We start from the raw sequence: 25,154 nt of genomic DNA, 5'->3' as shown, positions 1-25,154 counted from the left end.
ATCTTGAACTCCTGACCATGTGATCAGCCTGTCTCAGCCTCTCAAAGTGCTGGGATTGAAGACGTGAGCCACCGTGCCCAGCTGATTTGAACTTTATTGAATTTGTTGAGACTAGCTTTATGGTTGAGCATATGTTCAATCTTAGAGTATCTTCTGTGTGCAGATGAGAAGAATGTATATTCTATGGTTGATGAATAGTGTATTTTGTAGATGTCTGTTAGATCCAATTTGTCAAATGTCAAATTTAAGTTCAGAATTTATATTTGTTAGTTTTCTGCCTTGATGGTCTGTCTAATGCTGTCAGTGGGGTATTGCAATCCCCCTCTATTATTCTGTGGCTAAGTCTTTGTAGGTCTAGAAATAGTCGTTTTATGAATCTTGGTGCTTTGATATTGGGTGCACATATATTTATGATAGTTAATTCTTCTTGTTGGATTGATCCTTTTATCTTTATGTAATGCCCTTATTTGCCTCTTTTTACTGTTGTTGGTTTAAAGTCTGTTTTATCTGATATAAGAATAGCGACCATTGCTCTTTCTTGTTTTCTGTTTGCCTAATAGATCATTCTCCAACCCTTTACTTTGAGCCTGTTGGTGCTGTTACTGTATGCTGGGTCTTCTGAAGACAGTAGATGAATTGGTGATGTTGTTTTTAATCCAACTTGCCACTCTGTGCCTTTTAAGTGGGGCATTTATACCATGTACATTCAAAGTTATTATTGATGTATGAGGTTCACAGTTTCTATTATGTAGTTGCTTTATAGGGGCTGTAGGCTATGTACATAAGTGTGTTTTTGTGGTAGCATGTATCATTCTTTCATTTCTCTGTTTAGAACTCCCTTAAGGATCTTTCGTAAGGCTGGTCGAACAGTAATACATTCTCTTAGCAATTGCTTTTTAGAGTTATTCTTGACATCTTTTCCCAACCCGATATGATCAATGTATCATTTGAATTGTGTCAATACTAAATGTATGTGTTGAAGACTTACTCACCAACAGCAAAATAGCACATATAGTGATAAATGGAATTTGAATTCGTTCTTACTGCTTTTGAAACGCTTTAGTGATTTCACTCTGCCCTTAAAATAAAATTCAGTTGTGTTACCATGGCTAACTAAGCTCTCTGTATGATTGAGTGTCTAGTCTGTTAAACTCTAGTCGTGTTAACTTTCCTTTTCTCTCTCCTTGATAACTATATACCAATGATACTAACTTTCTTATGCCAAACTCTTCTCTAGCTCAGGTCTTTAATTTATACTTAAAAAATGTTAAAAAAAAATTGGAACAAATGGAAATAAATTGGAACAACTGCCAATTAATCTACTGTAAATAAGCTTATCTAAGTAATCTACATCCATTGTTAATATCATCCACCCCCTATGTCTTAGTCTGCTTAGGCTGTCATAGCAACACACCATAGGCTGGGTGTGTTAGATAACAGAAATTTATGTTTTTTAAAGTTCTGGAGAGTTGGAAGTCCAAGATTAAAGGTACCAGTCAGTTTGATTTCAGTTGAGGGCTCTCTTCTTGGCTTTCAGACAGTTGCGTTCTTGTGTCCTCACAGGGCAGGGAGGAAGAGGAGGCACTCTGATGTCTGTTTTTTAGGACACTAATTCTGTTGAATTTTGGCTTCACACTTAGGACCACATGTAACCTTGATTACTTCCATACTCCAAACATAGTCACACTGAGGCTTAGGCTGCACCATATGAATTTTGGGGAACAAAATTTAGTCCATAGCACCCACGACCTGGCTCCATTATGGCTACCTGTCTATTGTCTTCTGAGTGATTATTATGAGCTTGATTTTTTTTTAAGTTTACCTTTACTTAATCCTTGTCAATTAATCTCATTAAAATTCAAATTTATTAGGTCAAGAATCTGTCTGTCTTATTCACTGATATGTTCCCAGTGCCTAACTCTGTGATTTAAACAAAGGAGGTTAAAATATTATCATTTTCCCCCACTTTTAACAGATTAAATGAATGATCAGGCTCTGTGCCATTTTACTAACATGCATTATGTAATAATTTTGGCCAAGTACTTTTTAAGTAAGAATTTTAATAAAATTGCTTTTCAATTACAAATATCTTATTAGTAACTGGTAAAATTTAATACGTTAAGAGAGATTCTGGCATTATATCAAGTAATAAAACTTAACTAATATTTCATATTTAGATAGCTCTTCTCTAGTACAGATGTTATACTAGCCAACATTCCCCCAGGTTATGTAAATAAAACATTGTCAAAATGCTGACATTAGATGTCAAAATAACTCCCTATAGTTTTATCAGGAGGTTTGTGATCATTTATACATTTCATAAAATTTATTTTAGTTTAAAATGCATATAGAAAAATACATGATGAGTTTTTTAAATATGGAAACTCAATAATGGGAACATTACCAACACTCCAGGGGGTCTTTTACTCCCTTCTAGTCACTACCCACCTTTGAGTGGTAAATGCTTTCCTGATGTCCAATATTAAATACAGAAATTTGTCTGCTTTTGGTCTCTAGATATATGGATTCATACTATATACCATTTTGTGTCTGTCGTCTTTCACCATTTTTCTTGTGAGATTATCTATTTTTCCACTTAGAGTTCAGTTCATTAGTTCTCAATGCTATGCATATTCTATTGTTTGAATATATCAAAATTATATTGATGGAAATTTTGGTCAGTTTCTTTTGGGAGTTAAATAGTGATGCTATGGGCATTTGAATATATGCTTTTTTGGATAACGTGTTAGACTTCTCAGTGGATAATAAACTTAACAGTGAAACCTCTGGAACACAGAGTATAAAGATGTTAATCTAAAATAGATGATAACAATGAGTTTTGCAAAGGGGTTCTGCCAATTTTCGCTTCTCCTCAGTGTATGAGAGTTGTTCGTCATCCCTTTTAAGGGGTCCATGCTCTTCAATTGAAAGTCAATATTGTTAAGATGTCCCATTGTTTTTCCTAAGTTTCGATTTTCTAAAATTTCTTTTACTTTTTACCTATTCTAGTGGGGGGTAAGCTGGGATCATGTTCTAAATATAATTTGCATTTATTGAGGGTAATGAGTTTGTTTTAACCATTATCAACACAATGGTTAAATTGGATATCCAATTTTGTGAAGACACATGAAGATTTTGTCCATTTTTCTATTGGCCTTTTACTTTTTTGATTTGTTTTATATATGCTGATTAATCCTTAGTCAGATATAATTCATCTTTCTGTGGCCTGCCTTATCTTAATTCCACTTTGACAACCAGAAGTTCATATTTATACTTCAGTTCCTTTTATTAGTTTTTAAATTATATTTAGCGATTTTTTTGTTCTACTCAACATTTTTCTCTATTATAAAGCTATGAAAATCATCTTTTATGATTAGTTATAATTCCCTTATCTTTCTAATTTTACCTGTCACATTTAGATATGTAATCCATTTGAAATTGATTCTTTTGTGCAACATATGAGCCAAGTTTCATGTTTCTCTATAGGAATGTCTAATTAGCACAGATTTTTTTTTCGAAAGACCATCCTTTTCTCACTGCATTGCAATATTATCTTTGTCATTAAATCAGACTCACACCTATGTGTGTGTTTATTTCTGGATTTGCTATTGTGTTTCATTGACATATTTGTCTATCCTTAAATCAATATTTTACTGTGCTAAATGACATTGCTTTTAATTGATCTTAGTGTGTGAAAGGGGAATTTTCTAGACGTGTTTTTCAGGATCTTGACTATTCTTGCCAGTTTGCATTTACATACAATATTTTAGAATCATTTTACAATTTTTACAAACAAACTTGCTGGCATTTCTTCTACTTTCTTTGGATATATTATGTGGTTCTTTTCCTAGCTTTGGGGGAAGAATAACATATAGTCTACCTTTCATGTTTTCTAACACATGCTTATAAAGCTATACATTTTACTATAATTACTACTTTAGGTTATTTTACAAGTTTTGATGTTTCATATTTTGTTATTTCATTCAAAATCATTTTCTATTTTTATACTGTATTGTGTAAAAATACTTCCTTTAAAGAAATGTATTGTTGGTTGCTAATTTCTTAATATAAAATAATTTTCTAGTTTCTGTTACTGATTTATAGGTTAATATCATTTAGGTTCTAAATTATTCTAGCCATTTAAGATTTGTCAAATCTTGTTTTATGGACTATCTTTATAAATAAATTATGTAGAGCTTTTTGGCATAACAGTTTTATATGTAATCTGGTCAATTTAGTAAATTATGATGGTCACAAGTGATTACTTGGAGTAAACTTTTTGCCTAAGGGTGATATGTTAAAACTTCAAAATATGATTTTGAGTTTGTTTATTTGTCCATTTAGTTTTCTCAGTGTTTGGTTAATATATTTTTGAACTATGATGTCAGGTGTACATGATTTTAAGTCTTTATGTCTTCCTACTTTATTGCCTCTTATTATTATGGAATAATGCACTGTATTTCCAGAAAAATGTCTTCCATCAAATCCAATTTTATATGATATCAATATCAATTTTATATGATATCAATATTTTTCTTTTGGTTAGTTTTTGAATACCTTTTAGTTTTGATTATTTTACTTTCAAACTTTGTATTTGACACATTATGTTTTATGTTTATATTGTAAGTAGTATAGAGTTGGATTTGTTATTTTTATACAAACTAGCTGTTCTGGATTTTTACTTGGAATAATCAACTTATATTTAATATATTTACTAATTTTTTTATATCTACTCTCTTACTATTGGTATTCTATACGATCTACATAATTTATTTTTTTCTTTACAAGTGGCATTTTCAATTAATGTAGTATTTTCCTCTACTAACTTTAGTTTTCATCCATATTTTTTACATGCAAAGACTACATCAGTTTGGTTAACAAAGTTGTAAGGCAATAAATCAATGTCTAAAGTAAAATATTCCTGACTCCAAAGTCTCTGGTTTACATCCTTTTATTTTTCATTTTTTTGACAACATATTCTTAGTCACTGTGCTATGCTGTCACACATTGTTTCTGCTCTCTTTTAAACTTTTGTCTCTTGAGAGCTTACAAAGAGGAAGGAAAGAAATAAAAATCAAGCAATAAAAAAACACTACTTTCTCTTCTCTATGTTAAAGAACATATTTTAGGAGTGAGACTTGAGAGTTTTCATCCAGAAAATCAAGATGTGTTATATACATATATATTAATTTAAGATTTAATTTAAGGCTAACAGCACAGATTATTATCTGTCAACAAAGCAGAGGAATGCTGTGTGTGTGTGTGTGTGTGTGTGTATGTGTATGTGTGTATGCGTGAGATCATGGCGTATTGCCCTGCCTGGGAGCCTGCAATTCTAATTCCACCATTGGATTTTATTACTTTCAACTATGAAAGTTATAAGTCTCAAATTTGGTCAGCCAGGCACGGTGGCTCACGTCTGTAATCCCAGCACTTTGGGAGGCCGAGGTGGGCAGATGACCTGGGATCAGGAGTTTGAAGGCAGCCTGGCCAACATGGCAAAACCCCGTCTCTACTAAAAATACAAAAAGTAGCTGGGTGTGGTGATGCATGCGTGTAATCCCAGCTACTCAAGAGGCTGAGACAGGAGAATCGCTTGAACCTGGGAGGCAGAGGTTGCAGTGAGCCAAGATCATGCCACTGCGCTCCAGCCTGGGCGACAGAGTGAGACTCTGTCTCAAAAAATAACTAAATAAATAAGTCTCAAATGTGGAGGTCTTGATTATAAAAAGACATTAGGTGGCAATACCCTAATAACTATTTATTGTAAATTAGCTATTGGTTGTTATTTTAAAACAACCCAAGAGAATTATAGGGTCTGTAAGAATGTTACACTAAATATACAAATTCAGATGTGGGGAGGGAGGTTGTTGAAATTTCTTTAAATATTTCATTTAATCTTATGTACATCTGGAAGTTCCAGGCAGACACCAGTTGCATTTCTCAGTGGAATCTTCAGCCTTACCTGATTGCAGTAGGTATGAGTTCACAACTATGGAGTCTTCCAATGCTGAAGCACATTCCCATGGATCCTTTTCCAATCATAACTATTCCAAGGTGAAGATGTGGCATATCTGCAAACAGAAGGCTAAGAGAATACAATAAAATTTCTAATACAGTATTCTTCATGTTATATGTTGTGAAATCTCTTGCATTTAAAGTACTTAGGTTCAATTTCTTTCAGTAATTTAGATGACTATTTTTCAGAGCAGGTTTATTCCAAGAACATACAATTATTAAAAGAACTGCCATTAACTAGCATTTACTTTCAGCTAGATAACTTAAGTAATTTTATAATTAAAATTTTAAAACCCATCATTAATAAGTTAAATAAATTTCTTTGATTTGTTGCATTGATTAGAGTGTGTACATTCCACCTTAGCTCTAGCTCCCCCATTTTTTACTTGCTTCATCCTTCTTTTTTTTTCCTTGAGGCAGTCTCGCTCTGTTGCCAGGTTGGAGTGCAGTGGCACGATCTCGGCTCACTGCAACCTCTGCCTCCCAGGTTCATGCGATTCCCCTACCTCAGCCTCCCAAGTAGCTAGGACTACAGGCGTGTGCCATCATGACCAGCTAATATTTTGTATTTTAGTAGAGACGGGGTTTCACCATGTTGGCCAGGATGGACTCAATCTCCTGACTTCATGATCCGCCCACCTCGGCCTCCCAAAGTGCTGAGATTACAGTTGGTCCCTATACAAATTTGGTGTCACCCAGTGTTGACAAATTATGTTAAAATAATTGACAGTTAAAATAATAAGTGTTTGTTTTTATTTCCACCATTTTTAAAAGTTTTTTCCTCCAATCATGCACCTAGAAAACAGCATATTTTTGTTTAAATTCAAATTTGTGTAACTCTCAGGACTGCACCCTAAATTTCTTTGTCAAGCTCTACAATGTCTGCGCCAAACTCAAAAACAATGAAATAATCCAATTTAAAAATGGGCAAAAGATAGAAATAGACATGTTTCCAAATAAAACATGCAAATGGCCAATAAGCATATAGAAATATGCTCAATATCACTAATCATCAGAGAAATGCAAAGTAAAACCACAGTGAGATATCACCTTACACAAGTCAGAATGGCTGTTATTAAAAAGAGTTTTAAGAAACCAGATATTGGTGAGGATGAGAAAGGAGAACGCTTATACATTGTTGGTGGGAATGTAAATTAGTACAACTACTATGGAAAACTGTGCAAAGATTTCTCAAAGAACTAAAAATATAAGCATTATTTAATCCATAAATTTCACTATTGGGAATCTGTCCAGAAGAAAATAAATTGTTACCAAAATATACCTGCACTGATACGTTTATTGCAACAGTGTTCACGATAGCAAAGATATGGAATCACCCTAAGTGTTCACCAATGGACAACTGGATAAAGAAAATGTGGCATATGTACAGAATGAAATACTCTTCAGCCATAAAAAATAATGAAATGTCTTTTGCAGCAATATGGATAAAACTGGAGGCCGTTATCTTAAATGAGACAACTCAGATACAGAAAGACAAATATCTCATATTCTCACTTGTAAGTGGGAGCTAAGCAATGGGTACATTGGACTTAGAGTGTGAAATGAGAGACAATGGAGACTCAGCAGGATGGAGGGGTGGATGGTGAGAAATTACTTACTGGGTACAATGTAAGTTATTTGGGTGATGGGTACCATAAAGGCACCTACTTAATCACTGCAGCATCTATCCATGCAATAAAATTATACTTGTACCCTATAAACTTAAACACTTTTTAAAAAACCAAACAACACAAAAAGATTATCAGATAGCTTTGTTAATGTTCATAGAACCAGTGGAATACATATCTTAATTCAATTTAATTTCCCTTACTAAAAGTTATTCATCAATATATTCAATAACTACTATATTAGATATCTACTAGGTGCTAAACATAAATAGGTACTACTGATTAAACTGTAAACGAGAAATAATACCTGTCTTAAGTCAACTTAATATTCAATATTAAAATACAGAACAGGAAGTCCATGATTAGTTGAAATTTGAAAACCAAGAGGATTTTAGAACTGGAGAGAGTATTCATTAGACATCTGTAAAACTGAATAAAATGTAGAATGCAGAAAGAAGATGATGGAAAATGAGGTAGTAATGGTTCTCTGTTGTAAGCTAATTGAGGTCGTTGTAATAGGGATAGATGTTATGTTGAGGACAGGAACTGAAATCATGAAGGAGAGCCAGCCACTGCCACAGGTATCAAGAAAACAATGTTTTCATGGTTTTCAAGGGTTCTCTTCTTTTTGCCCTACAGTTTTCTGCCGGTGTCGTATTTATTGCAGTTGTCCAGAATCCAGTGGTAATGGAGAATAATTTTTTTTTCTGCAACAGAGCAGCATGTGGTTCTGAGACTATAGGCAAACATTAATGTATTGAAGATTTTAAACTTGTTTTACAACATGAACTTTCACAGTTAAATTTATTATCCCAGCAATTACAGGACTGCAGAATTTAAATCTGAAGTCTTTAAGGACAGAAACACATAAACAACCACAGAGACATGTATCATACTCCTTGGCTTTGATTCTAGAGTTTTTGTTAATTTTTCTTTTCAAGTATAGATGTCCTGCTGGGCACTAAAATTAACTCTTTTTGTCAATCCCTGATTTAAATTTTTTTTATTTTCCACAAGATTCTGATATGCATCTGAGGGTTACACATTTCCTTCTGAAGGGCCCACAGCATACTTCAAATTCCACATGATCAAAGTTAAAATCGTCACCATCCATCAGAAAAATCCAGGATGAACAATAGATGTCATCCTTGATGCTTACTTCATATTCACTCCCACAATTTTGTAGTTCTGCTGCCTTTTTGTCTTACCCAGGAAGCTACAAATTATCTCCCAAGTTGCATTTAGTAAATATTTTTAATAATTCCCAAAAACATTTGCACACTTCACTTCTAGCTTAGCATTTACTAGTTTTAAAGTACAAATGTAAGCCTCTTCTTCAGTAGGGTTTTCTATAATACATATACATATTTTCCTTTAACTTCAGCTACTAACACAAAGCCTGGCATGGAACAGATGATTGATATATCTTTGTGATACTCAAAGACTGCCATATTTTCCATATTTTCTTCATTAGAGGAAGTAAGATATTTTAATCTCTGAGTTATCATATAATATAAAAGTATATCAAAAGATCAAGTTTCAATGGCAATTGATAATATCAGTACAAGAAAATATTAGAAAATTTGTCATTAGTTTGAAAAACTCCTAGTCCTGTTAATTAAAGAACAATCAAATCTCACATTGGAATATACAGCCAAGAAGAAGACAAAAGCTATTGAAATCCTGCCACTGAAGCACTTCATTACAAAAAAAGAAAGAGACTTACTGGGGATGTCCGCAGCTCTGAATAATTCTTGAGACACAAATAAATGACTGCTTAAGTTGTATATATCCAACACTGACCATAAAGGAAGAAACATGATGCAAACCTGTAATGATAAATTAAAGAATGGGGATATACTAAATATAGTATCTATATATTATGCTTTATCTTCACATTTTTATATTTATTATATTATCTAGTTATAGGTATCCAAACATAAGGCAAAGACGTAATAATTCATGAAGAAAGGAAAAAATAAAAATCCCAAAATATGAAATGGGGCACATAGAAATATATATACCAAAATATCTGGGTTTGGGAAGCTGCTACAGATAAGCACAGCATATTAAATCTCGAAGGATAGGAAGATTATCTGCTAATTTGTTTGGAGTTCACTGGCATTCTCTGCATGTATGTGTTCTTTGAAAAATTACATATTTTGTTTGATGTTTAATTCATAAAATCTTTAAGTCATTGGCTTTGCTGCATATTTACCTTCCACATTTCCTGATTTATATAACGGACGTAATCATGTCACGAATCTCCTGGTGTTCTTCTGAGAATTAAAGACAACATAGCATGCACAGTGGGGTCTAGAATATTTTGATTGTTGAGTACATGTACCCATTATTATTGTGTATATTTTAATCATTGAAATATAAATACTGGAATATTTTGCCATAACATTTTCTGTATGTATTTAAAATAGTTTTGAAATATGCTTCTATAAAAAGTTTTTAGGTATATTGTTTAAAAACATGAGTAATACAATATAACATAAACTTAGAAATTAGTCTCGTTCTGAAGAATATTTTTCTTTCCAAAAGAAATTATTTTTATCCCTTAGTGTATTATGTATTTTACAGAGGTTTTCTATGGATTATGGTTTTCTACGGATTATAATTTCATATATGTGTCATTTTACAAAAACAAATGCAGCCATACATACATGGTACTATGCATCTTCTTTTCCTTTAAATGTGTATATATGTTATATATAAGGTATATATGTAATTTATGTATACATACAAAGAGAATCAATATTCTCTTTATTGAATATAATTGTTTAACTATAATCCTTGGGAAACATGAGATATGTATACAACACTTCCAGAGCTAGATCCATTTCCTATAATGAAAAATGAATGGAAATGTGGAGTCTTGGGTTATATATGCGTGTAAAAGTTCACAAAGTAATATTCAAAAGCATGTTTTTCTTCCTTTTTTTTAATTTAGGTGAAGGTCACAAAACATACAGTTAGCCATTTTAACATGTATATTTAGTGACATTTTGTACATCCTCAATGTTGTGCAACCATCATCTCTTTCTAGTTTCAAAACGTTTTGTTCATTGAAGAACACCTCATAGGCATTAAGTAATCACTCCTGATTACCCCCATTCCTGATCCCTTGGCAACCCACTAATCTACTTTCCATCTCTAGGGATTTGCCTATTCTGAATATTTCATAAGAAATTAATTATAAAATATGTGACTTTTAGTATGTGGCCACTTTCACTTAGCATAACAATTCTAAGGTTCATCTAAGTTGCAGCATTGTGTCAGTACTTCATTCCCTTTTATGGCTGAATAAAATTCTGTTGTATGTATACATCACATTTTGTTTATATATTCATCTGTTGATGGAAATTTGGGTTGTTTATACCTTTTGGCTATTGTTAATAGTGCTGCTATAAGTATTTGTGAAAAGTATATGAGTACTTATTTTCGATATTTTAAAATATATATCTAGGAGTGGAATTACTGGATCATATGGTAAATTTATGTTTAACTGTCTGAGGAACAGCAAAACTATTTTCTGTAGAAGCTGTACCATTTCACATTCCCACCAGCTATGTAGGAGGGCTCTAATTTCTCCACATCCTTGTCAGCACTTGTTATTTTCCAATTTTTAATTGGAATGTGAAATGGTATCTCATTTTGGTTTGATTTGCGTTTTCTTAATGACCAGTGATGCCAACAATTTTTCATGTGCATATTGACCATTTGTATATTGTCTCTGGAGAAATGTCTATTCAAGTCCTTTACTTGTTTTTGTTTTTGTTTTTTGTTTTGAGAGGGAGTTTCACTCTTGTTGCCCAGGCTGAAGTGCAGTGGCACGATCTCCACTCACTGCAACCTCTGCCTCCCAGGCTCAATTGATTCTCCTGCCTCAGCCTCCCAAGTAGCTGGGATTACAGGCACCCGCCACCATGCCCGTCTAATTTTTTTGTCATTTTTTAGTAGAGATGGGGTTTCATCATGTTGGCAAGACTGGTCTCGAACTCCTGACCTCAGGTGATCCGCCCATTTTGGCCTCCCAAAGTGCTGGGATTACAGGCGTGAGCCACCATGTCCAGCCCTTTACTTGTTGTCTTAAGTTGGGGTCTTTGTCTTTTTATTAAGTTTTCAGAAGTTTTTATATTCTGGATACTAAATCCTTATTAGATACACAACTTGCAAAGTATTTTCTCCCATAATGTAAGTTTTTTTTCTTTTTTTAAATAATGTATCTTGATGCCCTAAAGTTCTAATTTGTATAATGTCCAATTTATCTTTTTGTTCCAACTTATGATTTTCTGTCAAATCTAAGAATTTCTTGCCAAATCTTAGGTCATGAAGATTTACCTTGATGTTTTCTTCTAATAGTTTTATAGTTTATGCTCTTATATTTAGGTTGTTGATTCACATTGAATGAATTTTTATATTTGGAGTGAGGTAAGGGCCCAACTTCATTCTTCTGCATGTGGAAATAAGTCATCCCTTGAAAACACACTATTCTTTCCCTATTGAATGGTTCAGGCACCATTGTGGATAATCATTTAGCCATAGACGTGTTGTTTATTTCTCAACTTTGGATTATCTTCAATTAGTCTGTGTTCATACTTATAAGAGTACTAGATTGTTTGGATTACTTTGTAACTACAAAGTTGCTTCTGTAACTTTGTTGTAAGTTTTGAAATTGGGAAGTGTGAGTCTATCATCTTCATTTTTCTTTTTCAAGGTTGTTTTGGCTACCCAGGGCCCACTGCAATTCTATATGAATTTGTGGATCAGCTTTTCTTTCTTTTTTTCTTTTTTAAGAGATGTTTTCTTCTTCTGTTCCCCAGGTTGGAGGACAATCGCATGATCATATGTCACTGTAATCCTGAACTCCTGTGCTCAAGCAATACACCTGCCTTAGCCTCCTGAGTACCTAAGACCACAGGCACATGCCACTACATTTGACATTTTTTTTATTGTACTTTAAGTTCTGGGGTACATGTGCAGAACATGCAGGTTTGTTACATAGGTATACGTGTGCCATGGTGGTTTGCTGCACCCATCAACCCGTCATCTACATTAGGTATTTCTCCTAATGCTCTCCCTCCCCTAGCCCCCCATCTCCCAACAGGCCCCAATGCGTGATGTTCCCCTCCCTGTGTCCATGTGTTCTCATTGTTCAACTCCCAATTATGAGTGAGAACATGCGGTGTTTGGTTTTCTGTTCTCGTGTTAGTTTGCTGAGAATGATGGTTTCCAGCTTCATCCACGTCCCTGCAGAGGACATGAACTCATCCTTTTTTATGGCTGCGTAGTATTCCATGGTGTGTATGTGCCACTTTTTTTTTTTTTTTTTTTTGCTTTTCTGCATTTTTTTTATTATTATTATACTTTAAGTTTTAGGGTACATGTGCACAATGTGCAGGTTAGTTACATATGTATACATGTGCCATGCTGGTGTGCTGCACCCATTAACTCATCATTTAGCATTAGGTATATCTCCTAATGCTATCCCTCCCCCCTCCTCCCACCCCACAACAGTCCCCAGAGTGTGATGTTCCCCTTCCTGTGTCCACTTGTTCTCATTGTTCAATTCCCACCTATGAGTGAGAATATGCGGTGTTTGGTTTTTTGTTCTTGCGATAGTTTACTGAGAATGATGATTTCCAATTTCATCCGTACGAAGGACATGAACTCATCATTTTTTATGGCTGCATAGTATTCCATGGTATATATATGTCACATTTTCTTAATCCAGTCTATCATTGCTGGGCATTTGGATTGGTTCCAAATCTTCGCTATTGTGAACAGTGCTGCAGTAAACATACGTGTGCATATGTCTTTATAGTAGAATGATTTATAATCCTTTGGGTATATACCCAGTAATGGGATTGCTGGGTCAAATGGTATTTCTAGTTCTAGATCCTCGAGGAACCGCCACACTGTCTTCCACAGTGGTTGAAGTAATTTACACTCCCACCAACAGTGTAAAAATATTCCTATTTCTCCACATCCTCTCCAGCACCTGTTGTTTCCTGACTTTTTAATGATTGCCATTGTAACTGGTGTGAGATGGTATCTCACTGCGGTTTTGATTTGCATTTCTCTAATGACCAGTGATAATAAGCTTTTCTTCATGTTTGTTGGCTGCATGTCTTCTTTTGAGACATGTCTGTTCATATCCTTCACCCACTTTTTGATGGAGTTGTTTTTTTCTTGTAAATTTGTTTAAGTTCTTTGTAGATTCTGGATATTAGCCTTTTGTCAGATGGATACATTGCAAAAATCTTCTCCCATTCTGTAGGTTTCTTGTTCAATCTGATGATAGTTTCTTTTGCTGTGCAGAAGCTCTTTAGTTTAATTAGATCCCGTTTGTCTATTTTGACTTTTGTTGCCATTGCTTTTGGTATTTTAGACATGAAGTATTTGCCCATGCCTACGTCCTGAATGGTATGGCCTAGGTTTTCTTCTAGGGTTTTGATGGTTTTAAGTCTTACATTTAAGTCTTTAATCTATCTTGGGTTAATTTTTGTATAAGGAATGTATCCAGTTTCAGCTTTCTGCATATGGCTAGCCAGTTTTCCCAACACTGTTTACTAAATAGGGAATCCTTTCCCTATTTCTTGTTTTTGTCAGGTTTGTCAAAGATCAGATGGTTGTAGATGTATGGTGTTATTTCTGAAGCCTCTGTTCTGTTCCATTGGTCTATATCTCTGTTTTGGTACCAGTACCATGCTGTTTTGGTTACTGTAGCCTTGTGATATAGCTTGAAGTCAGGTAGCGTGATGCCTCCAACTTTGTTCTTTCTGCTTAGGATAGTCTTGGCTATGCAAGCTCTTTTTTGGTTCCATATGAAATTTAAAGTAGTTTTTTTCCAACTTTGTGAAGAAAGTCAATGGTAGCTTGATGGGGATAGGATTGAATCTATAAACTACTTCAGGCATTATGGCCATTTTCATGATATTGATTCTTTCTATCCATCAGCATGGAATGTTTTTCCATTTGTTTGTGTCCTCTCTTATTTCCTTCAGCAGTGGTTTGTAGTTCTCCTTGAAAAGGTCCTTCACATCCCTTGTAAGTTGGATTCCTAGGTATTTTATTCCCTTTGTAGCAATTGGGAATGGGAGTTCACTTATGATTTGGCTCTCTGTTTGTCTGTTATTGGTGTATAGAATGCTTGTTATTTTTGCACATTGATTTTGTATCCTGAGACTTTGCTGAAGTTGCTTATCAGCTTAAGGAGATTTGGGGCCGAGATGATGGGGTTTTCTAAATATACAATCATGTCATCTGTAAACAGAGACAATTTGACTTCCTCTTTTCCTAAGTGAATACCCTTTATTTCTTTCTCTTGCCTGATTGCCCTGGCCAGAACTTCCAATATTATGTTGAATAGGAGTGGTGAGAGAGGGCGTCCTTGTCTTCTGCCAGTTTTCAAAGAGAATGCTTCCAGTTTTTGCCCATTCAGTATTATACTGGCTGTGGGTTTGTCATAAATGGCTCTTATTACTTTGAGATATGTTCCATTAATACCTATTTTATCATGAGTTTCTAGCGTGAAGGGCTGTTGAATTTTGTCAAAGGCCTTTTCTGCATCTATTGAGATAATCGTGGGTTTCTGTCATTGGTTCTGTTTATGTGATGGATTACGTTTATTGATTTGTGTATGTTGAACTATCCTTGCATCCCAGTGATGAAGCCAGCTTGATCATGGTGGATAAGCTTTTTGATGTGCTGCTGGATTCAGTTCGCTAGTGTTTCATTGAGGATTTTTGCATCAATGTGCATCAGGGATATTGGCCTAACATTTTCTTTCTTTGTTGTGTCCCTGCCAGGTTTTGGCATCAGGATGATGCTGGCCTGATAAAATGAGTTAGGGAGGATTCCCTCTTTTTCTATTGTTTGGAATAGTTTCAGAAGGAATGGTACCAACTCCTATTTGTACCTCTGGTAGATGGTGGTGGATAAGCTTTTTGATGTGCTGCTGGATTTGGTTTGCCAGTATTTTATTGAGGATTTTTGCATCGACATTCATCAGGGATATTGGCCTGAAATTTTATTTGTTGCGTCTCTGCTAGGTTTTGGTATCAGGATGATGATGGCCTCATAAAATGAGTTAGGGAGGAGTTAGGGAGGAGTCTTTTTTATTGTTTGGAACAATTTCAGAAGGAACGGTACCAGTTCCTTTTTGTACCTCTGGTACATTTTTAGTTGGTAGGCTATTACTGCCTAAATTTCAGAACTTGTTATTGGTCTATTCAGGGATTGTACTTCTTCCTGGTTTAGCCTTGGGAGGGTGTATGTGTCCAGGAGTTTATTCGTGTCTTCTAGATTTTCTAGTTTATTTGTGTAGAGGTGTTTATAGTATTCTCTGATGGTAGTTTTTTTGTTGTTGTTTTGTTTGTTTGTTTTTACAAGTAATGGAGTCAAATACACAAAATCTTATTTATATGAATTGACATACATGAAAAGTATTCTGTAAAATCCATGCAGGCATGATGTGCCATCTCTCCTTTTCTTGTCTTCTGGACAGATTTTGAGTTTCTAAAGGAAAAGAAGGGTTTATGAGATTCAAAGCACAGGCAGAAGTGAGTCACAGAATTGGTAAGAAGACCATTCTCCATCCCACCATGACCTCACATGCATCTGTGGAACACAGAAGATAAAGACTGGAGAGGCAGTGGCAGTTGCTGAGAACTGTTGTTTCCTTTGCAGTAGCAGAAAATTGTATGGCTCCCAGGTGAACAGTGTTCAATCAGCAAATACATGGAAAGGAAACACTTCTAGGCAGACAATCTAGGTGATCCTTTACTAAAGCAAATATGATCATGGCAGACTCTGACTTTAATCATTCAAAGGCCTCCTGTTGTTCATAAAATAAAAAGCAATGGCCAGGCACGGTGGCTAACACCAGTAATCCCAGCACTTTGGGAGGCTAAGGTGGGCGGATCACCTGAGGTCATGAGTTCAAGACCAGCCTGGCCATCATGGTGAAACCCTGTTTCTACTAAAAATACAAAAACTAGCCAGGTGTGGTGGTGCATGCCTGTAATCTCAGTTACTCAGGAGGCTGAGGTGGGCTAATCACTTGAAGCAGGTGGCCGGCGGGGGGGGGCGGTGGGGGGGAGGGGGGAGCACGCAGAGGCTGCAGTGAGCCATGCCACTGCACTCCAGCCTGGGCAACAGAAAGTCCATCTCAAAAAAAATAAAAATAAATAAATAAAAAGCTATAGTGATCACAATTATACATATTCTCATAGTATCCCCACATTTCACCTCAGTGAGCATTAAATAATTAATTGTATGATTGGTTGTTTAATATGAATCTCCAGTACTAGAATACAATGTCACGTAAAAATAGAGACCATTATGTCTTTTACTCTGTATTCTCTCTAGAAACCAGCAAAGAGCCTAGCCCACTGGCTACATAAATGAATGAATTATTCTTTTGAATTTAATTGGGAGTTTCCAGGAAAGTAGTAGAAATGTATTCTCTATATAAAGACTAAAAGGTGGTGGAAGAGATTGACTTTGTGTAGAAAATGTCAAGGTGTCAAAGGGAGTACATCTGAACGTAAGCACTGATAAGCTTCAAGCTTCTTGTGCCAAACTTGGAGATTTGGAGATGACCTGTTTGGCTATAATTTGTGAGCTCATGGTCTGCCTTGCAGAGACTGCCCTTTAGTTCATCTGCCCCAGGGGATTCCTAAAGTGGATTTGTTCAACTTCTGTGAAAGCACACGATTTCGCAGGCTTCCTTATGTACCTCTTTCAAGTACTCCAGTTCCGGAAGCTTCTTTATAGGTACACTATGGCTGTCTTTTATCAACTCTAGTGATAAGATAACATTAGATTTTACCCTTTGTTTCTAAGTTTCTTAACATTTGTCTTCTCTCTGCTGGGGCTTTCACCCCAGCTATCTTTCTTAGATGCTTGCTAATCTCTTCTGATAATTACCATCCTGACAGGAGCCACAGCTATCCACTGAGTCTTATCTGCCCCAGCTTTTCCCACCTCATATATTTTGCCACTGAATGTTTTCAGAAATCATATGTTCCAGAGTTTCAGAATGTTCAAATTTTATGAAAAATGAACAACATAATCAAATTCTCCTTGCTCACATCTCTTTCCTCTACAGAGTTCCATGCATCTTTATCCCAGGTAATTCTCTTGTTCATGGCCTCTTTTTATAAGAATAATTTAAATAATTTAAAGAATAATATATACAAATAATTACTTTATACATTATTGAAGACCCATTATAAAATAGGCACTACTCTATGCACTTTGTATGTATTACCTGTAATTCTTACAAGAGTCTTGCAAGGTAGGAACTATCCCATTTTCCAAATAAGGAACAGTGAGACACTATCAATTCCTTTTGAGAGAGTTCACATCCCATAGATTCTGTGGGACAAAGTGTCTTCCCTGAGATATCCTAGAGGTGAAGGATGGTGTATCCTCCTCCTCTTCACCTCTTGGAAATATAAGATTAACTGAATGTTTCATCCTTGTCACATATAGAGGGGACTAAGAATCCCACAATATGACTTTCAGGTATCCCGGGACATACAAGAAGGAAATTGTCAGGGTTTTCTCTTTTAAACTAATTAGTAGGTAAATCCCCAAATATTCCTAGCTCCAAAGAAGGCATGGGTCATGACAGAGCACAGCTGGGCTTGGTCTCAGGGTTGTTGCCTTCAGGAAGTAAAAGCAGCACTAAGTTTAAATTGCATTGTGCCTTTGAAATTGCAATGCAGCTATATCCATGTCCCAGCTGTATATGTTTCTCTCAAAAATATTATCTACACTGACACCTGATAAAAATTTCTAAATAGAAATATTGTATGATCTTGATGTAAAACTCTTCCATGAGTCTTACCTACTTTGGTTAAGCACAGACTGTACTGTGACTTATGAGATGCTTCAGAATATGTATCCCACTGGGTCTCCCCACATTAGCAGCCCCTGTTTCCTCTCTGCCTTTTGGATTACAGCCATATGAGTGAGTTTTGTTTGTTCCTAGGTATCTTGTTATGTTTGTGAATGCTGCTCTCTCTACTCCCACCCCGTGTTATCTTTACCCTCAGAAGTAACTATTACTGATGGAATTATATCTGATCCTTCATGTATGTTAGGCAAAGAGAATCGCTGAGAATCTCTGCATATGGATTTCTACACAATTATGGTCGATTGTGTAGAAATCTACCATACAATGGACACTGTAAAGAAATTATATATTTACATGACTTTCTTTGCTAGCTAAAAGCTTCCTGCATTATACATGTTTTATCTCAGTGCCTGGTACACAGTTGATTATAAATTGTTAGTAATGGAATATGTGAGTGTTGGAATGTTTTCCAGAAAGATGGCTTACAAAAGTACTTCCTTCTTTCCTTTTTAAGATATTCATCTTCAAGATTAATGGAGGCCTCTATTTGAGGTTTTGGTTCCTTAAATAAAGGACAGTATAGAAATACAAAATTGTCTTTATCAATATAGTGCTTCCAACTCAGTCTTGCTATTATCTTGATTAACTTTAAAATATTTTTAAATGTCCCAAACACCAACACAAATACAAAAGAATATAACCCTGTATAACTACATTCAGAAATGGTAAACCCAAGGCATTTTAAGAGATGAGTGGATTTGTTGGCATTTAGAACTTGATATGAGGACACTTAGGAAAACGAAAATTCTTATGACCACTACAATTATTATTTAAAGTTCTATTTTCAGCAATTTATAAAATCCAGCTCCAAAAAAGAACCTCAAAGGACACATTCTCAGCAAAGATTTGCAAATTGCAGACTCTCCTTCAAAGGCTCCTTTTTACTTAAAAGGGAAACACTTGACCACAGTGGTTCCTAGTTTCCAGTAATGAGCTCACAGCCTCAGCTGTTGCATCTTTGTTAATGCCAAGTCTACTTGATGGTGACTGACATAGTGTCTCTTTGAAATTGCAGGCAAGTTACAAAGAAAGCTATTTCTTAAAACAACAGACTTTGTAAAGCCGCAGATGGGTATGTGGCATCCACAATCCTGCCCCTGTCTCACAAACAATACTTGGCATTTTCATCAGCAGCCTGCATGAGTTGAGGATTGCATCATGTCAGGGAATCCTGGAAGGTCTCTATGGGCACCCATAAAGACAGCCAGCATTGTTATCTGGTTGTTCCTATGAGAGGGAGGGGAAACCACAAGTTTTGAATTCAACCTTTGAACAAATAATTGAATGAATAAAAAATGTCCCACAGAGATCAACTCCCATCCCTCATGTGCCCATAAGGACTTCTCATTTCCTAGTAACATAATTTCTATTATGTTTTTGAAGTTAAGCCTTAATTAAAACAATAGTTAAAGCTTAATGAAGTATAGTTCGGATTCTTTTTTAAAAGGCAATAAGTAAATATTTTATGCATGAAAATTTTGAAGATCCTACCATCCAGGAATTCAGTCATATAGCCAATATTTATCAAAAGCCTCTATATATCTGGTTAAGTGCTAAGGATGGAGAATACAAATGTGGATTTCTTTTTTACTACCCTTAAGTTACTCAATGTTAGGCAAAGAAAAACATCAAGAGCATCCAACATTTTTAACAAACAATTACAATTTGAAAAGCACTAAGAGGCCGGGCATGGTGGCTCACACCTGAAATCCCAGCACTTTGGGAGGCCAAGGCAGGCGGACCACCTGAGGTCGGGAGTTCGAGACCAGCCTGACCAACATGGAGAAACCCCATTTCTACTAAAAATACAAAATTAGCTGGGCGTGGTGGCGCATGCCTATAATCTCAGCTACTCGGGAGGCTGAGGCAGGAGAATCACTTGAACCCAGGAAGTGGAGGTTGCAGTGAGTCGAGATCAAGCCATTGCACTCCAGCTTGGGCAACAAGAGCGAAACTCTGTCTCAAAAACAAAGAAAAGAAAAGAAAAGCACTAAGATCCAGATCTGGATGTTTTATGATGATAAAGAACTTGGTATTTAATTATTCCCAGAAAAAATATCTAAAATTGTCAGGTTAATGTGTTTTAAAGAGGGCTATGCCAACTGGAGAGGAAAATTAGAACATACTTGTAAAGTCCCATTAATTCATTATATGACAGCTTGTTGGACACATTTTTGTTATATATAAATAGAATAATAGTACTACATACTTTCAATTTTTAAAAATATGCAAGTAGATAAGAAAATGCTTTCTTAAACAGTAATAATGTTGCTAAAAAATTATTATTAGCCTATCAGCAATCTTTTTCAATCTTATTTTCCCTCTTTTATGTGGAAGAGAGTATCAACTGACAAATATAACAGCTATCACACTTTATATAATTTTATTGTGTTTTCATGAAAGTAAAAACAAAGAAACTCTCATTTTACATCAGAGTGCTAAGGATGGGGAATAGAAATGTGGATTTCTTTTTCACTACCTTTAAGTTGCTTAAGTTACTCAATGTTACTTAAAACAATGTTACATGTCTCTTTCAGGTGAAAAGACAGTATCTCTATTCAAACTTGCCCAAGAAAAAATAAATTCGTTGATGAAAGCCATTTAATTTATTGGCACATGCCATATCATAATCAGACAAAACTGACTCAAGAATCTCAAAGGAGGTTAACTAAACTATTTATCTTCCCATAATTCAATTCCACTGTAGAAAGTGCTTAAAGATATGCCTGACACATAGTAGCCATTCTGTAAGTGTTAAAGAAAAATAAATGAATAAACAAGTAATTACATCCCATTGTGGATTAGTCTCATTTGATTTTATTGCAAGCATTTTAAAGGGCTACATAAGATAAATATTAGGAGTCCTAAATGTATATTCTTCTATTTTAGAAAACACAGTGGGAAGAGATCAGTTTGGCCACTGTCATTAATTCTATGGAATCAGCCTGATTTTCCCTTTGTGTCATATGCCTATACTTGAACAAATCCTTGGGTCCAGCAATATTAGATACTATAATTGGAACTCACATCATGTGGAACAAGAAGGGGTATCTCACTGCTACAAGGGCACAGACAATATGTATCTACCATATTTCACTTTTTGAATACCCAGAATCCCCATCATTTCTTATTTCAAGGATGCAATCCCAAAAAAAAGATCACAAAGGTGAACTTCTGCTTCCAACCAAGACGGAGTAATATGAAGGAATGGGGGAACAATTGTTTTTTTTTTTTTTTTTGAGATGGAGTCTCGTTCTGTAGCCCAGGCCGGATTGCAGTGGTGCCATCTCAACTCACTGCAAGCTCCGCCTCCCGGGTTCACGCGTTCTGTAGCCTCAGCCTCCTGGGTAGCTGGGACTACAGGCACCGGCCAACACGCCCGGCTAACTTTCTGTGTTTTTAGTAGAGATGGGGTTTCACTGTGTTAACCAGGATGGTCTCTATCTCCTGACCTCGTGATCTGCCCGCCTCGGCCTCCCGAAGTGCTGGGATTATAGGCCTGAGCCACCGCACCCAGCCTGGGGGAACAATTTTAACCCAATAAGAATGATTTTAAAAAGCCAGAATCCAAACACACACAAAAACAGTTAACATCTTAGTAGTGTAAGAATAAAGACATTCCTCCTAAGATCAGGAACAAAACAGAGATCGACTCTTTAACTACTTCTATTCAACATTATACCTAAAGTTCTTGTCAGTGCAATAATGCAAGAAAAAAAGAAATAACACATTTCCAGATTGCTAAAAAGGACACAAAATTGTCTTGATTTGCAGACCACATGATCATCATACCACTTATAGACAAATCTAGGAAATTCAAGCTCATGTGGAATGACAAAATCATATCAGTGGTTTTCTGGAGACATGGAAATAGTCAGGAGAGGATTTGAAGCAAGAGATTACGAAAAGGCAAAAGGAAATTTACAGGGACGACAGGTGTGTTTATTACCTTGATTGTGCTGCTCATTTCATAGCACAATATATAAGTCAAAACTTACCAAATTTTTCACTTTAAATGTGTTTAATATATGCCAATTGTATCTCAATAAAATGGTTTTATAAAAAGCAAAACAAAATATTTTCATAATATGTGTTAGAGTTCATCAGAGAAACAGAAATACATACACACACACAGAGGAAGAGAGAGAGAGAGAGATGGAGAAATGGAGAGAGGTTTTAATGCACTAGCTCATGCTACTGTGGAGCTGGCAAGTCTGAATCTGTAAGGCAAGCCAGCAGGCTGAAAACTCAGGTAGGATTTTACTGTTGCAGTTTTGAGGCAGAATTCCTTCTTTGGGAAACCTCAGTGTTTGTTCTTAAGGGTTGCTTGCAGCCCACCTATATTGTGGAAAGTGCTATGATCTGAATGTTTCTGTTTCCCTCAAATTCATTTGTTGAAATCCTAATCCCTAAAGTGATGGTCTTAGAGGTTGGACCCTTTGAGAAATGATTAGGTTGTCAGGTCAGAGCTTTATGAATGAGATCAGTGGCCTTATAAATGCGGCCCCGGAGAAACCCTCACCCTTCTATCGTGTGAGAACATCTGAGAAAATGCTAACTGTGAGCCGGAAAGTGGTTCCTTACCAGAGACTGAATCTGTCAGCACCTTGGCCTTGGACTTTCCAGCCTCCAGAAGCATAAGAAATAAATTGCTGATGTTAACATGCTACCCACATTATGGTATTTTGTTGTACCAGCCTGAACAGACCAAGACAGAAGTAAATGTACTTTATGTAAAGTCAACTGACTGTAAATGTTAATCACATCAAAACAATATCTGCACAGCAATATCTAGACTAGTATTTAACCAAACACTAGTCAAATACTAGTTCCCACCTAGGAACCACCTTGCAGTACTATATGCATTATACACCATATAATACAATCATTCACACACATACACATACACACACACACACACACACACACACATACACACATACACTTGTCTCCTCCATAAGGAGATAACCTAGAATCACATTTATAACTGCTTTTAGCTCTAAGTAAGGAATTTTGAGATGATTTTCATGCCTCTCATCTAGGTCAGATGTGGCTCCCTGATTATCCTGAGACATATGATGAAGTAAATATAGTCACTGAAAAAGTCTTCCAAAATATAGAGGTACAGGGAGAACACCATTAAAACTCCAATTTAAAAAAACAAGGACAGGCAAAGCAAACACAGTAAATATCTGTATATGGAAGATGTCACATGCTATTTGGCTAGGGTAGGGAAAAATAATCCCTCTTCTGATAACAGTGTGAGTTCTTTAGTCTGGCAATCTGGTAGCACACAGTTCTCTCTGGGATAATTTTATTCGTCATTGACGCAACCCAGAGCATTTTAAGTGAACATAATAAGGGACAGACAGCAATCCATTTCAATGGGCTAAATTATGCAGGCCTAGGAACTATCTTGCAGTTCAAAGAATTTCACAGACTTTTGTAAAAAATTGTTGGGAGTTTCTCTGAATAAATGTAACACCCTATTAGGCAGCTAGTCAATTTGATTATAAGAAACACCACAGATTAGAAACTAATTATAGAAATGTAACTCCATAATTGTTGAATCCGGATCATACTTTTGTTTCTTTTTCTAGGCAATAGTCTTCTGTCCTTTCTATCCTTTCCCACAGGCCTCAGAGTAATGACATCCATTAGGGCAACCAAATGAAAACCAAAGGGCAATGTAAAATAACAGGCATGAGTGATGAAGCATAGCTCAACAGTTGCCTCTTACAAGGATGTGTCCTGTAAAATGGAAACAATTATTACCTTTGCCTTATGAAGTCAAGAGAAGGAGATGATGGAAGGGTGGGGTAAAAAGAATCAACATTACTCATTTTCTAAATACCCCTGAATCCAAAAACTAATCCCCATTGCATTTGTTGCCTGTCTATTTGCACTTCACCTTTGAGCAAAATGTTTTATTTTGTTGTGTTTAGTTCTTGGAGACCAAAGGCTTATCTGATCCTCTGTACTCTAGGATTGCTGCCTTCAGGTAGAAAAGCTCCTATCTTAAGGAAAGAACTACATTTCATCTCTTTTCAAATTCAGGTATGATGCCTGAGATTGAAATGGGTTCTTTTCTATCAGAATTCTTCTAACGTCTGCAAGAAACAATTAACATATTCCACCATCATGTGATTTTTTTATTTAAGTTTTCTACCCTTCTAGGTTTGGTATGTACCTGGTCTAAACTCAACTAACAGTTGGTTTTAATTTAGCCATCTCTTCTTTTAGTGTTAAACAAGTTTTGTGAAATTTCTAACCAGAGATAGAGCTTCCTGTCACCTCTCCTCCCAAATGATCTACAGTTCATTTTATTTCAATCAGTTCCATGTTTCACGGTATGTTACTTTTAACACTGCAATCCTGGTTTAAATTTCTGTATTTTTGGTAATTATTTGATTTTAAAGCCAACAGAATTTCAACTAAAACTAGCTGATATGAAGAGCATTCAGTAACTCTTTTATCCTGGAAGGTTAAGAATAGATAAACTTTCAGGCTGGTTGGATCCAGAGATGTAACTGATGCTGTGAACTTTCTCTTCCTCTGTGATATGGTCTGGC

This window comes from Gorilla gorilla, chromosome 7 (assembly GCF_029281585.2).
Source record: "Gorilla gorilla gorilla isolate KB3781 chromosome 7, NHGRI_mGorGor1-v2.1_pri, whole genome shotgun sequence".
Lineage (NCBI taxonomy): Eukaryota > Metazoa > Chordata > Mammalia > Primates > Hominidae > Gorilla > Gorilla gorilla.
This window is presented reverse-complemented; position numbering follows the sequence as displayed.